We start from the raw sequence: 18,551 nt of genomic DNA, 5'->3' as shown, positions 1-18,551 counted from the left end.
TGGTAGCACCACCATCTGAGGTGTTGCTTGTAATGACAGATCACACCTAATCCTTAACATTGATCCATCATCTGAAAGAGAGATTAATGGGTTCTCTGTACTGTTCCATGTTAAATGCTCTGCAGTTCTTACCATCGGACCGAGGTCCCTTGAATGGTATCCTGGGTTTACCAACAGTGTAATATGTGGTAAGGATTGAGTAACACAGTACCATTTATCAATAAAGGTGTTCCGGTTTACCTTTAATGCTGCACCCTGGCCTCCAATCAGGATATATGGAGCCTGTATTTTAACCATCACTCCATCCGTCTCCTTTTCCCACTTATCCTGAAAGGTTGAGCTGGCTGATGGATCAAAGAACATTGTACAGTGAGGAGGTAATTTTGGTGGAGAACCTTCCGGGGCCCAGGCCTTTATGCATGCCTTCCATTTCTCCAGCTCCGAACCCAGAAGCCCCTCTATGCTCCCCAGCCAATAAACATTTGCTGGTTCTGCTTGGGCATTCATTTGTAAGTTTAATCCACAACTTTCCACATATATTCCCAAAGGGGAACATAAAATTTTGAGCCCGAGTTTACAAAGTGCATCTCTTCCTAACAGATTGACAGGAGTTTGGTCCGAGACCAAAATGGGTATTTTAATTTCATCATTACCTACTTTCATTTTTACGGGAGCAGTAATAGGAACCAATTGACTTTTTCCCGAGAATCCTACTGTCTTCACAAAGTTGTTTGACATGGGAAGGTTCTTGGCAAGGGATCCCTGTATGCATGAATGGGTCGCCCCCGTGTCAATCATCATTTGGACCTGTCGATCCTCAATTTGGACATTTATCATGGGGTCGGTGCGTGTATGCATAATCAATGGGTACGAACCTTTACCCGCAGGATCCTCGGGACCCCCCTAAAACTGAGAGGGTCTTGGTCGTGGGCCACCCAGGGGTCCACCTCCACCTCTTCTAGGGAAGCCTCCGTTTCTTCCAGGACCACCTGCTGGGAGGGGCATAAGCCGTGGGCACGCCCTTGCAAAATGTCCATACATGCCACAATACCAGCAGCGGTTGGATCCCTGCCACGCCCCAGACGAGGGAGTACCAAGCCTTGAGTATGAAGGACGGAACGGCTGGGGACCCCTAGCGGCCTGTGTTGACTCAGGAACTCCAGCAGTCCGTCCCGCACCTGGATCTGTGAACACAACAGCTTGAACCTTTTCTTTCAGCTTGCCTTGCAAATCATTTAGTTGCATCTGTGCCAGCTTCCTTTGAATCTGGAGGTCCTGTTCAGAAGTCTTAGTTAGGTCTTTCCTGTATCGGGTTACTGCATGAACCACATGATCACGGAACTGTTGCGCTGGCATAGATGTTAGACCAACGACATCCTCCAAACGTCTGCTGACATCCTTTGGCATTGAATCGATGACTGCATTTCTGAAAAGAGTGAGCAAAATAGGATCATTTTCCACATCTTTCTGAGACTCTTGACGCCACCTTTTTAACTGTGTATCGATGTATGCTGCTGGGTTCTGGTCGTCCTTCAGAGGTTCCCCTTTCAAAGCATCAACATCAATTTTATTAGGGTACTGTTTGCGTATTCCTTGCCAAATCACCCCCTTATAGGCTGCTAATTCTGTTCCATCTGCCCTTTCACTCAAAATCCAGTCCAGTTCATTGTCTCTGAAAAACTGCTGCATTTTAGACAACCCCAAAACCTGAGCGAGGACAGCTTTGATGTCACCCAGTGAAAGAAATGTTCCAGCCGTGTTTGATTCCAAAGCCTTAATCCACTTGGCTCCTCCTGCGGATATTTGAGGGAGCTCTGAGACCAAACCTGTCAGGTCCCGAGCTGAAAAAGGATGATAATCAGCCCTTGTTCCCCTTATCAGAATTGGGAACTCCCCCCCCCTCAATCTGTCAGGAGGTCTGATGTTAGGCCTGTATCTTAAATCATATTCGTCTCTAGGGACCCCTGTGGACGTGCCGGGTTTCTGCAAGCATGCAGGCATGGAAACTCCGCCTCCTGAAGTCGCCCCCTCCACCTCCTCATTTAAGTCATCTATTTCCTGTTCCATCTCAACTATCTGGCTCCGTCCCAACTCACGTTGCAAATCTTGCTGACGTGGTCCTAAGTTCATCCAAAAGCTATCATCTGTCTTACCTTTCCGAGCCAGTTCGGTTCGATCCTGGTAACAGTTAATGATTCCAGACTGACGTCGCTGTGTACTACAGTATTTTGGGATTGTCATGTGGGGAGGAGTTTCCTGTTTTTCTCGAGGAGAATGTATAGAGGTTGAATGCCTTCCTACCTGGGCGTGTGCTTCCCCAGTGCCCTGTAAGGATGCACCCCGCTGTTTGAAGTTGGGTGGGTCTGGTTGGGGCAATGCATCAGTAGGAGGTCCCTTCTCAGCGAGCCCTGAAGCAGCAGATAACCAGATAACATTTTTGTTCTTTTCCACCATTTTTCAGACATGTGTTGAATCTCTTTCATCCTGTGGGGATGGCGGATACAGGCAATAGCCTGTGGCGTACTCATTGTTATCCTATTTAATCAACCCTGCTTTTAATACAATATGATAATCATGCAACTCAAACGAAAACCACTTGGGTGCGCCGCAGCTCCGTTTCCTGTTTCTAGGCGTCGGTCCAATGGGAGGAGTCGTGTTCTGTTGGAAGGAAACCAAAAGAGTTCAGCGGTCTTATTTTACTTGGAACTTGACAGAAGAGAGGAGCACTATTTTTGTCAGTTCCTGTGTCTAGTGTTAGCAAGTAGCTTAGTGTCAGATTTCACCAGACCACTATTTTGTGGGTTTGGGGAACGAGTCAACTTATGCACTGCAATACAGATTAATTTTTCCAACATGCAGCATGCAATATCACTTCAACAGAGGCCTCTGTCCATGCTCATGCATAAGTTTTTTCCAGTATACCCAGCAGCTGCTTCGATCTCCAGTTACACTCAGTCACGCATTCCTTTCTACATTTAGTCCACACTTTTACACACAAGCTCACCCTCAGCTTTTCTCCTCTCCAAAGAGAGTTTTAAAGCTTTTTCCTCTTATTCTTCTCACACATGGACATAAGTTTACTTTCAGCGAGAGAGGTAAGGCAATCAAAGAATAGTCACACACTCAGTCAGTCACACATTTCTGTCCGGTGCATCACACACTATCTGCTTCATACACACACTTCAACAGCTGAGCAAATCACCATTAGTCAGAGGAGAATAAAACCAGTCAAAACACAGTTTAAAACTTTTCCCTTATTTCCTCACATAGAAGACATCAGTTTACTTTCCGTTGGAGGGGTAAAGCAGTCAAAAGACAATTTTCAGCTCACTCAGACACCCATTCCTATCCGCTTCATACACACACTCACTCACACACACAAGATATCAGCTGTCATATCACTCTTATTTAGAATCGAAGAACAGTCAAAGGGAGGGATATGTCAAAAGTCAGTTTTTTAAAGTCTTTTTCTTTGTCATTTAATGTTGCAACAAGGTTTTTCCACAGCTGTACTGCGCTAAGCTCCTTTTACGCAGATTTCCCGGGTTTACAGAGCTTAAACCTTTCACTACTGGCTCTGTTTAATTTAGGATCAGATATTTGATCGATCTTTGCACCCTTTTTCCTTATGATCCTGGTCATAAGCTACTCAAACTCCTTAACTGGCTCCATACAAGACCAGCATATAGCTCGAAATCTTGTGAGTCCTGTATTTAACTCTTTACTAAATTTGAACTCAAAACGGATCGATCGGTGCCTTCACATCATTTTCACTTTTACTTCACTTTCACTACTATTTTTGTTGCCAATTGACTTTCGCCGCTATACTGACCCTCCTCTCAAAGTTCCCGGGCGACCGCGTCCAGTAACGCCGAGGTTTTGATAGGGCCCTGAAATATTACACCTTAAAACTGACCTCCCTCCCACTAATTGGTGAGGTCCTCAACCTACTTAATATCTCCTTAAACTGAGCCCCTTCCCACTAGCTGGTGGGCTCCTCAAAAACTACTTAATATCTCCTTAAACTGAGCCCCTTCCCACTAGCTGGTGGGCTCCTCAAAAACTACTTTATATCTCCTTAAACTGAGCCCCTTCCCACTAGCTGGTGGGCTCCTCAAAAACTACTTTATTTGTGCGCACAAATTTATCTATCAGCAGAGTCACAGCAGCTGTATAACTAAGTTCAACTTGTAGCCAGGACGGCCCTCCGCCTCGGCTCACTTCACCCAGAAGGATTTAAAATGGGGCTTACCTCCTTGAGCGGTGAGTCGAAGCGGTCCAGGCACCCGGCCCCAGCGGTTAACTGGCTGGCTCGCCAAATGTCGTAGATAAATTCTTTATCAAAAGGGCTGCTGATATTAAGAGTCTGCAGACAGAGGTCTTTAATGATCCTTTATTCGGCCGACCAGGGGGACACCCCTTCAGGACAAAAGACCACGTTCATCCATTCTCCCAAGCTTATATAGCCTGCCTGCCACTATTTCCAGACACACAGCATCCAGGCACGCAGCCTTGTAGGGCTGACTGGTTGACATCATTTTGATATCATGTTATAATGTCATACTATTAATATTCTGCTGACCAGAGCTACACCTGTTGTTATTCAACTCAGCTCTGATACATTCATACTTCCACATTTTATGTGTGTCTATACGGTTCAGATACCGTTCATTGAAACAAGATATTAGACTGGGTCATGTGCCAGCTCGCACCACGCGGGTAAGCAGCGTGGTGTTTTGCTACGTTTTGTGATACTTTTTCGGGCAGGTTTTGCTCCACTTGTCCAGCAGATGTAGCTGTTGCTCCATTATCCCTTGCGCTCTCCTGGCTCGCACCTGGGTCAAAACGCCCCTGGTTTCTCTTCTCCGCCTGGGTCAAAACGTCCCCACCACCACCAACCACCAAGCACTGGGTCAAAACGTCCCCACCACCACCACCAACCACCAAGCACAACCGGGTCAAAACGTCCCCACCACCACCACCACCAACAACAACCACTGGGTCAAAACGTCCCACCCCAGGGTCAAAACGTCCCACCACCAACCACTGGGTCAAAACGTCCCCACCACCACCAACAACAACAACAACAACCACTGGGTCAAAACGTCCCCACCACCACCACCAACCACCAAGCACAACCGGGTCAAAACGTCCCCACCACCACCACCAACCACCAAGCACTGGGTCAAAACGTCCCCACCACCACCAACCACTGGGTCAAAACGTCCCCACCACCACCAACAACAACCACTGGGTCAAAACGTCCCACCCCAGGGTCAAAACGTCCCCACCACCAACCACTGGGTCAAAACGTCCCCACCACCACCAACCACCAAGCACTGGGTCAAAACGTCCCACCCCAGGGTCAAAACGTCCCCACCACCAAGCACTGGGTCAAAACGTCCCCACCACCACCAACAACAACAACCACTGGGTCAAAACGTCCCCACCACCAACCACTGGGTCAAAACGTCCCCACCACCACCAACCACCAAGCACTGGGTCAAAACGTCCCACCCCAGGGTCAAAACGTCCCACCACCAACCACTGGGTCAAAACGTCCCCACCACCACCAACAACAACAACAACCACTGGGTCAAAACGTCCCCACCACCAACCACTGGGTCAAAACGTCCCCACCAACAACCAACCTACCAACCAACCAACCACCGGGTCAAAACGTCCCACCCCAGGGTCAAAACGTCCCCACCACCAACCAACCACTGGGTCAAAACGTCCCCAACACCAACCACCAAGCACTGGGTCAAAACGTCCCCACCACCAACCACCAACCACCGGGTCAAAACGTCCCCACCACCAACCAACCAACCACCGGGTCAAAACGTCCCCACCACCAACCACCAAGCAAGCACTACCGGGTTAAAACGTCCCCACCACCACCACCACCACCACCACCAACCACCTATTTCATTTCAAAGTGTAATGTTATTATAGAATGAGGACAAGTGAAAAAAATGCTACTTTTACAGTTTTCAAGGAAGGTAGATTTTTATTAATCTTTCCAGCACATACCTTCAATTTGGTGAGTACAGAGATCATTGTGCAGGACAGTTAGCTGAATAAGAAAAATGCATTGTACTATAAATTTAAATGCACATTTATACATACATACATACATACATACATACATACATACATACATACACACACACACACACACACACACACACACACACACACACACATATATATATATATATTCTTTTTACATTCACTTCAAGCAATCAGACGGCCACCTGCTGTGGCTCGCGTGATTTTCATGAAAGAGGCAACGGGCCTGTTGGTAAAAGCACATAATCATGTTTTCCACGGTACTGTGCCTACCCTCCATTAGGAGGTCGTACCGCAACATGGGACGCGGAACGTAACGCTTAAACCTCTTCCCGTATTTGTAACCGACCACGACCATACAGTTCTCGCCCATCATATATTCGGTACCCTGTTCCAGCATGTCACGTCCCAAAGAATCCACGATGCCGTTGTTGAGCTTACACAGCCTCTTTACGTCGGTGTCCTGGACGTGAACAAACGTCAGCAGGCCTTCGGGGGAGATCCACTCCTTGGGCGGCCTGTAAAACGTAACGTCCATGTCCACGTACATCAGCGCGCTGCCAGTCAGAACCGAAGCACGCTCGGGGGTACACATGCCTCTCACGACCTCTTTGAATCGGGCAGCCTCGTACATAGCCATTTGCCTGAGGTAGTCCATGAAGTATACCTCGTTGTATTCGGCAGGTATCCGCTCGTACGTCTCCGGAGGATAAAGTTCGGGTAGGTCTTCCAGGCATACGGCGAGCAGATTTTCTCCTCGGACCTGCCGGAGCATTTCACGCTCGTTGGTCATGCGCCATCGGGAGTAGAACAACACGTGCACGTAGTCGAGCATGGTCTTGGATTGGTGCCTTATTTTAGAAACATAGTCATGTTTCTCTCCCGCTCTGCCCGCTGGCAGAGGACGTCCAAACACGCTGGCCCACGTGTACATTATTATGTCGGGTGTTAGAGTTACGTAGTGATCGGGAATCTTATACTGAAAGTTTTCCAGCATATACCTTTTTACGCTCTCTTTGCCTCCGACAATGCATGACGAGGAGGAAGAAGAAGAAGAAGAAGAAGAAGAAGAAGAAGAAGAAGAAGAACAAGAAGCCATTATGTGTACTACTGGGACAAAAACTCAACTGTGGGGGCCTTCTATGTAAGCTGTGTCCTTTAAGTATCTACATGTAAGCCCGCCCTCCCCCTTCTGTTATGTGGGCAGGTTTTTTGTGGTAAGATGACAGCAGGTTGATGTTCATGGTGCTGAAGGAAACAACGGATCTGAAAGACAGAAAAAAAATAAATAAGTAAAAAATAAAACTTGAAATGTTGTTGTTGTTGTGAAAGATTTTTGTTTTTGGGGTATTTCAAATAAAGTTAACGTGCCCACAACCACCACCACCACCACCAACAACACCACCACCACCAAGTCTTTGTTGTTTTCGTGCTCGTACTAATTGCACCTGGATTCCCAAACTACTACTACTACTACTACTACTACTACTACTACTACTACTAGAGCTATGAGCAGAACTAGAGGATTAAAGACGGTCCTGGACCCTAACAAAGAGGATAAGGTTGAGCATCAAAGCAAGGAAGAAGAAGAAGAAGAAGAAGAAGAAGAAGAAGAGGATGAGGAGGATGAAGAGGATGAAGAGGATGAGGAGGATGAGGAGGATGAGGTGGAGGAAGAGGAGGAACAACAACAACAACAACAACAACAACAACAAACGCTCGTCTCGAGAAATGGACAAATAACATGGTACACGTCTCCGTTGCAGGCCGACCGGTACAGTGGCTGCGAGGAGAGTCACGGTGGTCTCCGTGACGATAGTGATGATGATGATGATGCTGCTGCTGCTGCTGCTGCTGCTGCTGCTGCTGCTGCTGATGGTGATGGTGATGACCACCAAAGACAAAGGAAAAAACAGCACCACCACCACCACCAACAACAACAACAACAACAGGGACCCACAGAGTACGCAAGAGCTCGCATTCGGGACACGGTTTCGGCCTTTCGCCTCTTTCTAACGTATGACATGGAACGGCTTATACTAGACAGCACAAACGCTGCGGGTCTGCGAAAATACGGCATACAAAGACAAAACGGGAGGACCGTGAAGAGACCGAGACTCCTCGCGGGCGCAGCGGCAGTAGACCAGGACAAAGAACAAGACAAACGACACGAACAACATCAAGAAGAAGAAGAAGAAGAAGAAGAAGAAGAAGAAGAAGAAGAAGAAGAAGACGATGATGATGAAGAAGAAGAAGTTGATGATGAAGAAGAAGTTGAACAAGACAAACAAGAACAAGATGATGATGATGATGATGATGATGATGATGATGATGATGGAAACCAAGAAGAACATGAAAAAGAAAAGCGAGGTCCGCGTGGTGGTGGCGGAGGTGGCAGTAGCAGCGGCAGAAGCAGCAGTAGCAGCGGCAGAAGCAGCAGCAGCGGCAGAAGCAGCAGCAGCAGCAGCAGCTGGAGAGAGATGGACGCGGTGGATCTGCGAGCGTACGTGGGCCTGCTCATTCTGGCGGGTGTGTATCGCTCTCGAGGAGAGGCCGCGGCCAGCCTGTGGCACGCAAAGAGCGGACGCCCTGTCTTTCGCGCAACCATGCCGCTCAAAGTGTTCTACTCGTACTCGGCGGCGCTGCGTTTTGACGATCAAAGCACCAGAGCGGAGAGACGCGCCACGGACAAGCTCGCGCCCGTCAGGGAACTGTGGGACATGTGGACGGAGCGACTCTCTCTCCTCTACGAGCCCGGCTCCGAAGTAACGGTGGACGAGCAGCTGGTTCCGTTCCGAGGTGAGTGAGTGGAGTGAGTGGAGTGGAGTGAGTGGAGTGAATGAATGAATGAATGAATGAATGAATGAATGAGTGTTATGATGATGATGATGATGATGATGATGATGATGATGATGATAATAACTATTTTTTTTATCGTCTGTGTCCTTTTCATTTTTCTTTTTTCTTTTTCCTTTCTTTTTTTTTTTTGTTGTTGTTCTTGGACATCGTTTTTTCCGCCTTTTTCTCTTCAATGACCACCATCACCACCACCATCACCACCATCATCACCACCATCATCACCATCACCATCACCATCACCACCACCATCATCACCATCACCATCACCATCACCACCAACGCCACCTCTCACAACACCAGGTCGTTGTCCATTCCGCCAGTACATGCCCAACAAACCAGCCAAATATGGAATCAAGTCGTGGGTAGCGTGCGACGCCAGGTCCAGCTACGCGTGGAAGATGCAAATCTACACAGGGAAAAGACAAAAACAAAAACAAACAACGGAGGCAACAACAACTGTGGCTGCTGCTCCTGTGACTGTTGCCGATGCCGCTGCTGCCGCTGCTGCTGCTGAGAAAAACCTGGGCACCAGAGTCGTGCTCGAAGTGACCGAGGGACTCAGGGACCGCAACATCACGTGTGATAATTTCTTCACGTCCTACGATCTCGCTATGAAACTCCTCTCTCCGGCGGACCGCAACAACACCTTGGTCGGTACGCTTCGAAAGAACAGACCGGAGATCCCGGCCGCCTTGCTCGCGGTCAAGGGCAGGCAAATCTTTTCTTCCCTGCACGCGTTCACGAGCCGAGCCGCGCTCGTTTCTCACGTAGCTAAAAAGAACAGAGCGGTGGTGCTGCTCAGCACGCGCCCCGAACACCGCCGCAGCAGCAGCAGCCGCCGCTGGAGCGCAGGTGGTGGGCGTGATTCTTCTTCTTCTTCTGAGGAGGAGGATGAGGAGGATGCAGCAGCAGCAGCAGCAGCAGCAGCAGCAGCAAGAGGCAAAGAGGGAAGCGCAAGAAGAGAAAGAAGAGGAGGAAAGCAACAACAACAACAACAACAACAACAACAACAACAACGAGTCCAAAAGCCCGAGATCATCCTTAGCTACAATCGCAACAAGGGAGGCGTAGACAACCTTGACAAATGCGTAGCCACGTACAGCTGCCGGAGGATGACCTCTCGCTGGCCCGTGGCCGTTTTCCACAACATCATCGACGTGTCTTGCTACAACGCCTTCGTGCTGTGGCGAGAAATCAATCCGGATTGGTTACAGCGCAAGCGCAACAAGAGAAGGCTGTTTCTGGAGCAGCTGGGACTAGCGCTCGTGGACCCTTTGATCCGACGCAGGACCCACATGCCCCGCGGGGCTCCGGCTTCAGCTTCCATCGTCGTCGTCGCCTCTGCCTCCGACAACAACAACAACAACAAAAACAACAACTCTGCCTCCGCCTCAACCAAGAAAACCAGAACGCTTGTCGAGCCTAGGAGGGCATCGGCAGCAGCGTCGGCAGCCACAGGAGCAGCCACAGGAGCAGCCACAGGAGCAGCAGCCACAGGAGCAGCAGCATCAGCATCGGCATCATCAGCAGCAGCAGCAGCAGCAGCAGCAACAGCAGCAGCAGCAGCAGCAGCAGCAGCAGCAGCATCACAACAAGAACAAGAACAAGAACGAGAACGAGAACGAGAACAAGAAAGAGGACGAGGACGAGGAGGACGAATACCAGGACGAGGACGAGGAGGAATACGAGGACGAGGACGAGGACGAGCGTCTTGTGTTGGGGAGACTACGAGAGACCCGGAAGAGTATCCGAACAACAACATCGCACCTACTACAACATCCTCATCCTTGTGCTCAGATGCCAACGTTGTTCACGTCGAGGAGGAGCAGGAGGAGCAGGAGGAGCAGGAGCAGGAGGAGGAGGAGGACGCCGCTGTCTCCGCCGATGATGATGCAAACACGTCCCCCGCCACAGCGTTGCCAGCGGCAAACAAAAAACAAAAAAGCAAAAGGAAACGATTCAGGATTCAGATATGTCCCTGGAAAAAAGATTGTAAAACGGTAAATGTGTGCTACGCGTGTAAGAGATATGTGTGCAGAACCCGAGCGGTCATGTACTGTCCGTCTTGCTGTAACGCAGATGCGGAAACTTCAGCGGGAGCGATCGTACCGGGAGACCAGAGAAAAAAAAAATAAATGTAAAAAGAATAAAAATAAAAGAGAAACACAATAAATCATTGCAACAAAATCATGGTCCTTGTGTTCTTTTGGGTTTCCTGACTGACAGCAAAAAAAAACAAAAAAAAAAAAATAAATAAATAAATAAAAGTACAGAAAAAAATAAAACAGGGATGAACTCCAAAAAAAAAAAATAAAAAAATAAAAGAGGTCAGAGAGCTAACACGATCCCAAAGGCAAGAAAAAGAAAAAGAAAAAAGAAAGAAAATCAAACCAAATAAAGTATGAGATAAACCAAAAGCCTGTGGTATACATTGAAATGAGCGAAGAGAGCACAAGGGTTAAAAGCGTTACACAGAACTGCATATGTGAGGCAAACCTGATCGAGCAGCGGCAATGGTGGCTGTCACCCTCTTTCTTAGTTCCATTGATTTTATTTGTTGAATCCATACATCTTAAGTTCATTTCATCATTAAAATGTTTATTTAAAAAGAGTCACAATTAAAAGGGTTAAAAATTGCTAATTTTAATTGAATATTTAATTGGATTAAATATAGCCCCTTCCTCTGCACTCTGAACTCGGCTGTTCAAAAGCGCTAGACAGGGCAGCATATGTGAGACAAACATGCACATCTCTGCGTATCTGAGAAAAACCTGCACATCTCTGCATGTCTGATGCATAAGTGGAAAAGGGAGCATTCTAGAGCTGTCCTGAATGTCATTTTCCCTTTAAAGTCAGTGGGAAAATGATCAAAACATTCCTGAGTGGTGTTTCATCCAAAAGCTTTTGTTAGGGACAGTTATTGTATAAATATTTACACATTATTTACCAAAATCTACTTTATTTTGAACCTTTTTCTAAATCAGAAATTCATTTTATGATCGTTTGATTCTATAGCGGAATATGAATGACTTGGTCTTTAAAGCAGAAGACAAGAGCACCATGTTACATACAATTCAGTATGAAATCTTTTAGAATATCGCACCACAACTAAAATGTACTGAGTTTGGACATAGCTTCGTTTGATGCATATGTTCTGCATGCCATCCTCTGGTTCTCGCAGGCTGGGAACTTGCAGGTGTACAGCCAAAAGATGGGTAGGGAGACAATTAAAGGAAAGCTGTGTCCCTCTTTTAGTTTTATTTAAACACACAAAAAAACCACACACATGCACAAATTAGGTCTCAGTGTCGCTAAAACAAAGGTTTTTTAGCATTAGTGGACGACGCCACAAGCTGCTTCATCAAATCATCCGATCTCCGTTTCCTTCTTATAGCTGTCTTGATTTTTTCTGCCAGAAACTCCAGCATAGACTTTGTCCCCTGAGGCCTCCAGCCGGGAGTCCAGATATTGGCTCGGATACCGTTTAGGCGGATGCGCTGTGCGTTGGGGATAAGGAGCCTGGTGTCTGTGTGGAGTAAAGACAGACAGAATTGATTCCATTTCCACAGGTTCTGAGTGAAAACCAGTTATAGATGCACATGTGCAGACTGTCCTCCGGCTGACCCCATTTCCACAGGTTCTGAGTGAAAAACAGTAATAGATGCACATGTGCAGACTGTCCTCCGGCTGACCCCATTTCCACAGGTTCTGAGTGAAAAACAGTTATAGATGCACATGTGCAGACTGTCCTCCGGCTGACCCCATTTCCACAGGTTCTGAGTGAAAAACAGTTATAGATGCACATGTGCAGACTGTCCTCCGGCTGACCCCATTTCCACAGGTTCTGAATGAAAAACAGTTATAGATGCACATGTACAGACTGTCCCCCATTTCCACAGTTTTTGTGTGAAAACTAGTGATGGATGCACATGTGCAGACTGCCCCCTGATTGACCCAATTTCCATAGGTCTTGAATGAATACCAGTTACCGATGCAACTGTGCAGACTCAAGCCCCGCCCAACAGTCCGGGTACAAGAGGAGGAGAGCACATTCGTGCAACACATGGGGCTCGACAGCGGACGTCGGAGAGAGCAAGTGAGTATCCTCTGAATTTATTGTAGCCTGTTAAGGCCTATTAAGGCCCACAGTTGAAGTAAACGGTCACTGAAGACTAGTTGCTGAATTTACTGTAGAATTAATGTGATACATTTAGGGGCCAAGCCTGCTGGTGCTGCTGTGGTGTTAAACTGGTGCTGCTGTGGTGTTAAACTGATGCTGCTGTGATGTTAAACTGGTGCTGCTGTGGTGTTAAACTGGTGCTGCTGTGGTGTTGCACAGATGCTGCTGTGGTGTTAAACTGGTGCTGCTGTGGTGTTAAACTGGTGCTGCTGTGGTGTTAAACTGGTGCTGCTGTGGTGTTACACTGGTGCTGCTGTGGTGTTAAACTGGTGCTGCTGTGGTGTTACACTGGTGCTGCTGTGATGTTAAACTGGTGCTGCTGTGGTGTTAAACTGGTGCTGCTGTGGTGTTAAACTGGTGCTGCTGTGGTGTTGCACAGATGCTGCTGTGATGTTAAACTGGTGCTGCTGTGATGTTAAACTGGTGCTGCTGTGGTGTTAAACTGGTGCTGCTGTGGTGTTGCACAGATGCTGTTGTGGTGCACAGGAGCTGCTGTGGTGTTAAACTGGTGCTGCTGTGGTGTTACACTGGTGCTGCTGTGATGTTAAACTGGTGCTGCTGTGGTGTTAAACTGGTGCTGCTGTGGTGTTACACTGGTGCTGCTGTGATGTTAAACTGGTGCTGCTGTGATGTTAAACTGGTGCTGCTGTGGTGTTGCACAGATGCTGCTGTGGTGTTGCACAGATGCTGCTGTGGTGTTAAACTGGTGCTGCTGTGGTGTTACACTGGTGCTCCTGTGGTGTTAAACTGGTGCTGCTGTGGTGTTGCACATGTGCTGTTGTGGTGCACAGGAGCTGCTGTGGTGTTGCATGGCTTGTTAGGCACAGTTTTTGTCTTGAACTTTGTGCTGTGTTTCCACAGATAAGAGAGTTGTCCATATTGTAAGACAGATGTAAGTAAGAATCTCACTACTGTACACTTCACTTCATGCATATGCATCTGCTAACATCTGATGAATGAATTCTTGTTTGTCTTGGGTCTGGAAGGGAAGGCCCCGACAGGCGTATCGTGTACTGCCTCCGCTGCAAAAGGGGGTTTGATCAGCTCCCCCTGCACTTAAAAAGAGTGTGCATGAAGGACAACACGGACCAGGAGCGGGCCGAGGAACTAAAGCGAGCCAAGGAATCTCAGAAACGGTGGACAAAGGTCGGTAGATGCTGGGAACTCTGGGAATTGACCTCCATCGTCCCAGATCCAAAGTCTTGCCAGTCACTGGTCGCGCTTCTGAAAGCCCAGGGGTTCTTTGTAAGCGGTGAACCGGTGAGGGAACAGCTGGGAGAAGAAGTCAGGTGGGTTATGCGTATGATGCTATGCACCTTTAAGGGGCCTCTGTGGTTGTGATGTGTAATACATTTCTCATATGCATGTCGCTACAGTTATGAGCGCATCCATTAACACCCAACTTAAAACCTCACCTTGTTTTTTCTCGGCTATCTTTTCTCCTCACGCTAGCGAGCAACTCCAGGATGCTGGGAGTCCGGTGGCGGCTGGGCATTTGGGAGGAGGGGGCTTGGAGCACAGGTAAGAAAACATGGGCACTTTCCAGTACTTTGAAAGTAAGATCCAGAGGATGGGAGGAAGATGTTGGTGAGCGCATCTGGTTATCTTTTTAGTCCTTTTCATACCTGTTATTTCTGTCAGAGCATGGTACAGCATCCATTAACACCCACATGCCAGACTTAAAACCTCACCTTGTTTTTTCTCGGCTATCTTTTCTCCTCACGCTAGCGAGCAACTCCAGGATGCTGGGAGTCCGGTGGCGGCTGGGCATTTGGGAGGAGGGGGCTTGGAGCACAGGTAAGAAAACATGGGCACTTTCCAGTACTTTGAAAGTAAGATCCAGAGGATGGGAGGAAGATGTTGGTCAGCGCATCTGGTTATCTTTTTAGTCCTTTTCATACCTCTTTTCTCCTCACGCTAGCGACCAACTGTATGACTGGCAGGAGTCTCCAGTGCGTTGGGAAGGAGGGGCCTTTGACCAAAGGTAAACATTGTCTCTTTCAGTGCTGAAGTCATCACTGTCTATCAAAACTAACTGATGGTGACACGTGCATTTCTGTTTTTGCAGTTACCCATCAGTCGATAGCTGGTTGGGGTTTTTGGAGGAATATCCAGAACTTCTGATTTAGCCACGTCTACTGTATATTTTATTCATTTTTGTAAATAGTTGTATTGTTTTTGTAAGTAGTTTTTTTAAAATTTAATTTTTATTGTTTACCTTATTGTTCATTGTTTATTTTATTATTTTGAAATTGCTTGTTTGTTTTTAATAAATATCTGGCAAAATGTATCTCTTGCCTCCAGTCTTTTCAATATACGCTTTTTAATTGGAAATTGAATGGCTTGTCTTTATTTTCTCCCCCCCAAAAACCTGTGACATCACTATTGAACTCAGCATTGAAAGAGTGAAAAGCTAGAATCTCGTTATATTTTGGAGATTGATGAAAACTGCTAAAATGGAAAAAATAAGAAGCTGTGTTTTAACAGCATAATTGGTTTTAAAACCATGGGTTTTGTTAATAAGCTTGTTTACAGAAAGAGCTAGTGTTGTGCAGGAAATGACACTGACTGAACACTAACCCAGTCGAATTAATCCCTAAACGTAACCCAGTTGAATTTATATCATCAAAAAACAGCACACTTCACCGAGGGTTGAGTAAATAAATAGTTAATGTAATTAGTTTTGTTTTGGTTATCTCCTCCTAATTTGGTGCCTTCTTTGCAAAACCAATTTCAGGAAGTTTCCCCCCCTCTGTTCCTGACAACATTCATGTTTATAAAAGAATCAAAACATGCCTATTTCTCCTTGAACTTTTTTTATTTTATTTTTTTTTTATAAATCTTTATTCAACAATTAACACGTTACATATAACAGACATTTGAACACAAGTTATTTTGACATTTCATTTTAACATATCATTTGTGAGGGGTGTGACATTGCATGTATCAGACATATAATGCAATATAAACTGAAATTTAACTATGATCAAACATAAAGAATATAAATAAAGGAGAAAGACAACCTATGTAAAATTATAAAAAGGCAAAGAAAAAAAAAACAAAAAAAAACATTCAAATTACATACTCAGCTGTGGGGTGGTAGAACTCCTCTAGCTAATGTTAATCTTATTTAAAAGCTGCAGGGTTTTGATAGCTTTGCTATTTTTCACTTTGCTTAGAGATTTAATGAAATTCTTTAAATCAACACAAAAATTAATAAATTTTGGTTTGGAAGCTGTAACTCTGCTCTTGTGAATATATCCTTTCCCAAGTAAGCATAAGATCTTAACCACATTATTTAAAGGGGCCAGTTTAGTATTGCATATCAGGAATAATACCATTTCTTCTTTAATGTCTATTAAGTAATTAAAGGAAGTAAATAAAAAGAATTGCAAGATCAGTCCAAAATGTGATTATGAAGGGGCACCTAAAAAACAAATTAACCATCGATTCTAATTCAGAACCACAGAAAGAGCACTTTGGTTGAACGTCCATAAACTTCGATAAAAAGAGATTGCATGGATAGAAATTGTGAAGGATTTTAATATGGATTTCTTTGGTTTTGTTTGGAATCAGGAATTTATTATGAACAGACCAGCTGTTACGTAAAGATAGAGTTGGATAGATTCGGTTCCATGAGGATATTGCTTTAGGGGAAATACTATCCATGGATATTAATGTTCTTCTGATGTGAATATTATTGCATTTTTTATAAAACAGATCTATACCATTTATCAAAAGACGAGGAACCTCTTCCTTCAAAGGCGAGTTCTGAAGTGATGACCTAATAAGCATTAGAAGTTTGGGTGATATACCATTAATGATACTTAAAAATTCTTTTTGTGTAATACCGATGTTGTTTTTCTTAGTAAAGTCTTCATAACTTATCAAATTTCCATCATTGTCTAAAAAATTAGAAATCCACATTACCCTCTTTTCCACACATTTTTTGTTGAATAGGGACCTTTTTTTATAGAGAACATATTGATTATTCCATACAATGCATTTGTGAGGTGAAAAATTATGTTTAAAGGCCAGCTTCCAAGAGTTTAGTGCTTGCTTGTGAAAATTTGACAGCTTCACTGGTAATGTCACGAATGGAGGTGGAGGTGAGGACTCAAATGCAGGCAGGAGGCAGAACTGGTGCAGGTAAAAAGGTTTATTACCCAGGAACTCACGACAGGGAACCACAGACGACGGGGATAAACTCCAGAGAACAAAAACCAAACATGACAAAATGAGGATCTGACAATGAATGACTGAAAACCGGGAGTACTTATACACAGAGGGAGTAACAAGACACAGGTGAAGTGGATGACTAATCAGACCAGGTGAACTAACGAGGCAGGAACAGAAAACCACAGGAACACAAGAGGGAAAACCAAGCATGACAAAACTGAAAACTAAAGCATGAACATAACTACAAACCAAGAACATGACCAAACTAATCATGACAAAAACCAAAATCCTAAACAATCAAAACACCCACCAAAACCCAGAAACCGTGACAGGTAATTTGTTACAGTTGAAGTCACAGCCCAACAAAAACTTTAAGCCTCCACACCGGTTAAATAAAAGGTTCGGAATGAAAAACCAAGGAGTATTTCCACCACGCAGACATTGTTTGATCCAGTTAATTTTAAACACTTAGTTGAGAGTTGTGAAATCAATAGCATTGAAACCTCCCTCTGCATAGTCCATAACCATTGTTTTCCTTCCAATATTTTCAGTCTTATTTTTCCAAATAAACTTAAACAAAAATCTGTTGATTGTAGTCAATGTCTTTTTGTCTACAAATAATGATAATGCAGGGTAAACCATTCTTGAAATTCCTTCTGCTTTTGAAAGCAATGTCCGTCCTTGTATTGTTAAATCTCTTTGAAGCCATCCGTTGAAAATATTTTTTGTTTTCTGTATCTTCGGAGTAAAGTTGTTATCCAGTCTATCCTTTTCAGATTTATTGATACATATTCCAAGATATCTCACTGACTGCTTCACTATAATTCCATTGATATCAGTTTTGTTGGAGTCATGAATGGGTAGTATTTCACTTTTTTCTGTGTTGATATGGAGACCTGAAGCTTTTGAAAAAAGATCCAGTCCTATTAGAATGTTCTTAACTTGGTTTTCGTCTTTAAGAAAAATACAAGTGTCATCTGCTAGCTGTGACATCAAAATGGTTTTGTCCCCTATTTTGATACCTTCCACATCAATACAGTTTATAGCATAGAGGTTTAATAGTTCCGCTGCAATCAAAAATAAAAAAGGGGAGATTGGACAACCTTGTCTAATGCCTCTACTAAGTATAAATCGCCTAGATGTTCCTTCTGAAAGAGAAACACTACTGTTTATACCATTATAAATAGTTTTAACCATTTTCTTAAAATTTGCTCCAAATCCAAATTTTTCTAAGGCTGTATATATAAATGTATGCTCTATA

The sequence above is a fragment of the Melanotaenia boesemani genome, unplaced genomic scaffold, assembly GCF_017639745.1.
Source record: "Melanotaenia boesemani isolate fMelBoe1 unplaced genomic scaffold, fMelBoe1.pri scaffold_129_ctg1, whole genome shotgun sequence".
Classification (NCBI taxonomy): domain Eukaryota; kingdom Metazoa; phylum Chordata; class Actinopteri; order Atheriniformes; family Melanotaeniidae; genus Melanotaenia; species Melanotaenia boesemani.
This window is presented reverse-complemented; position numbering follows the sequence as displayed.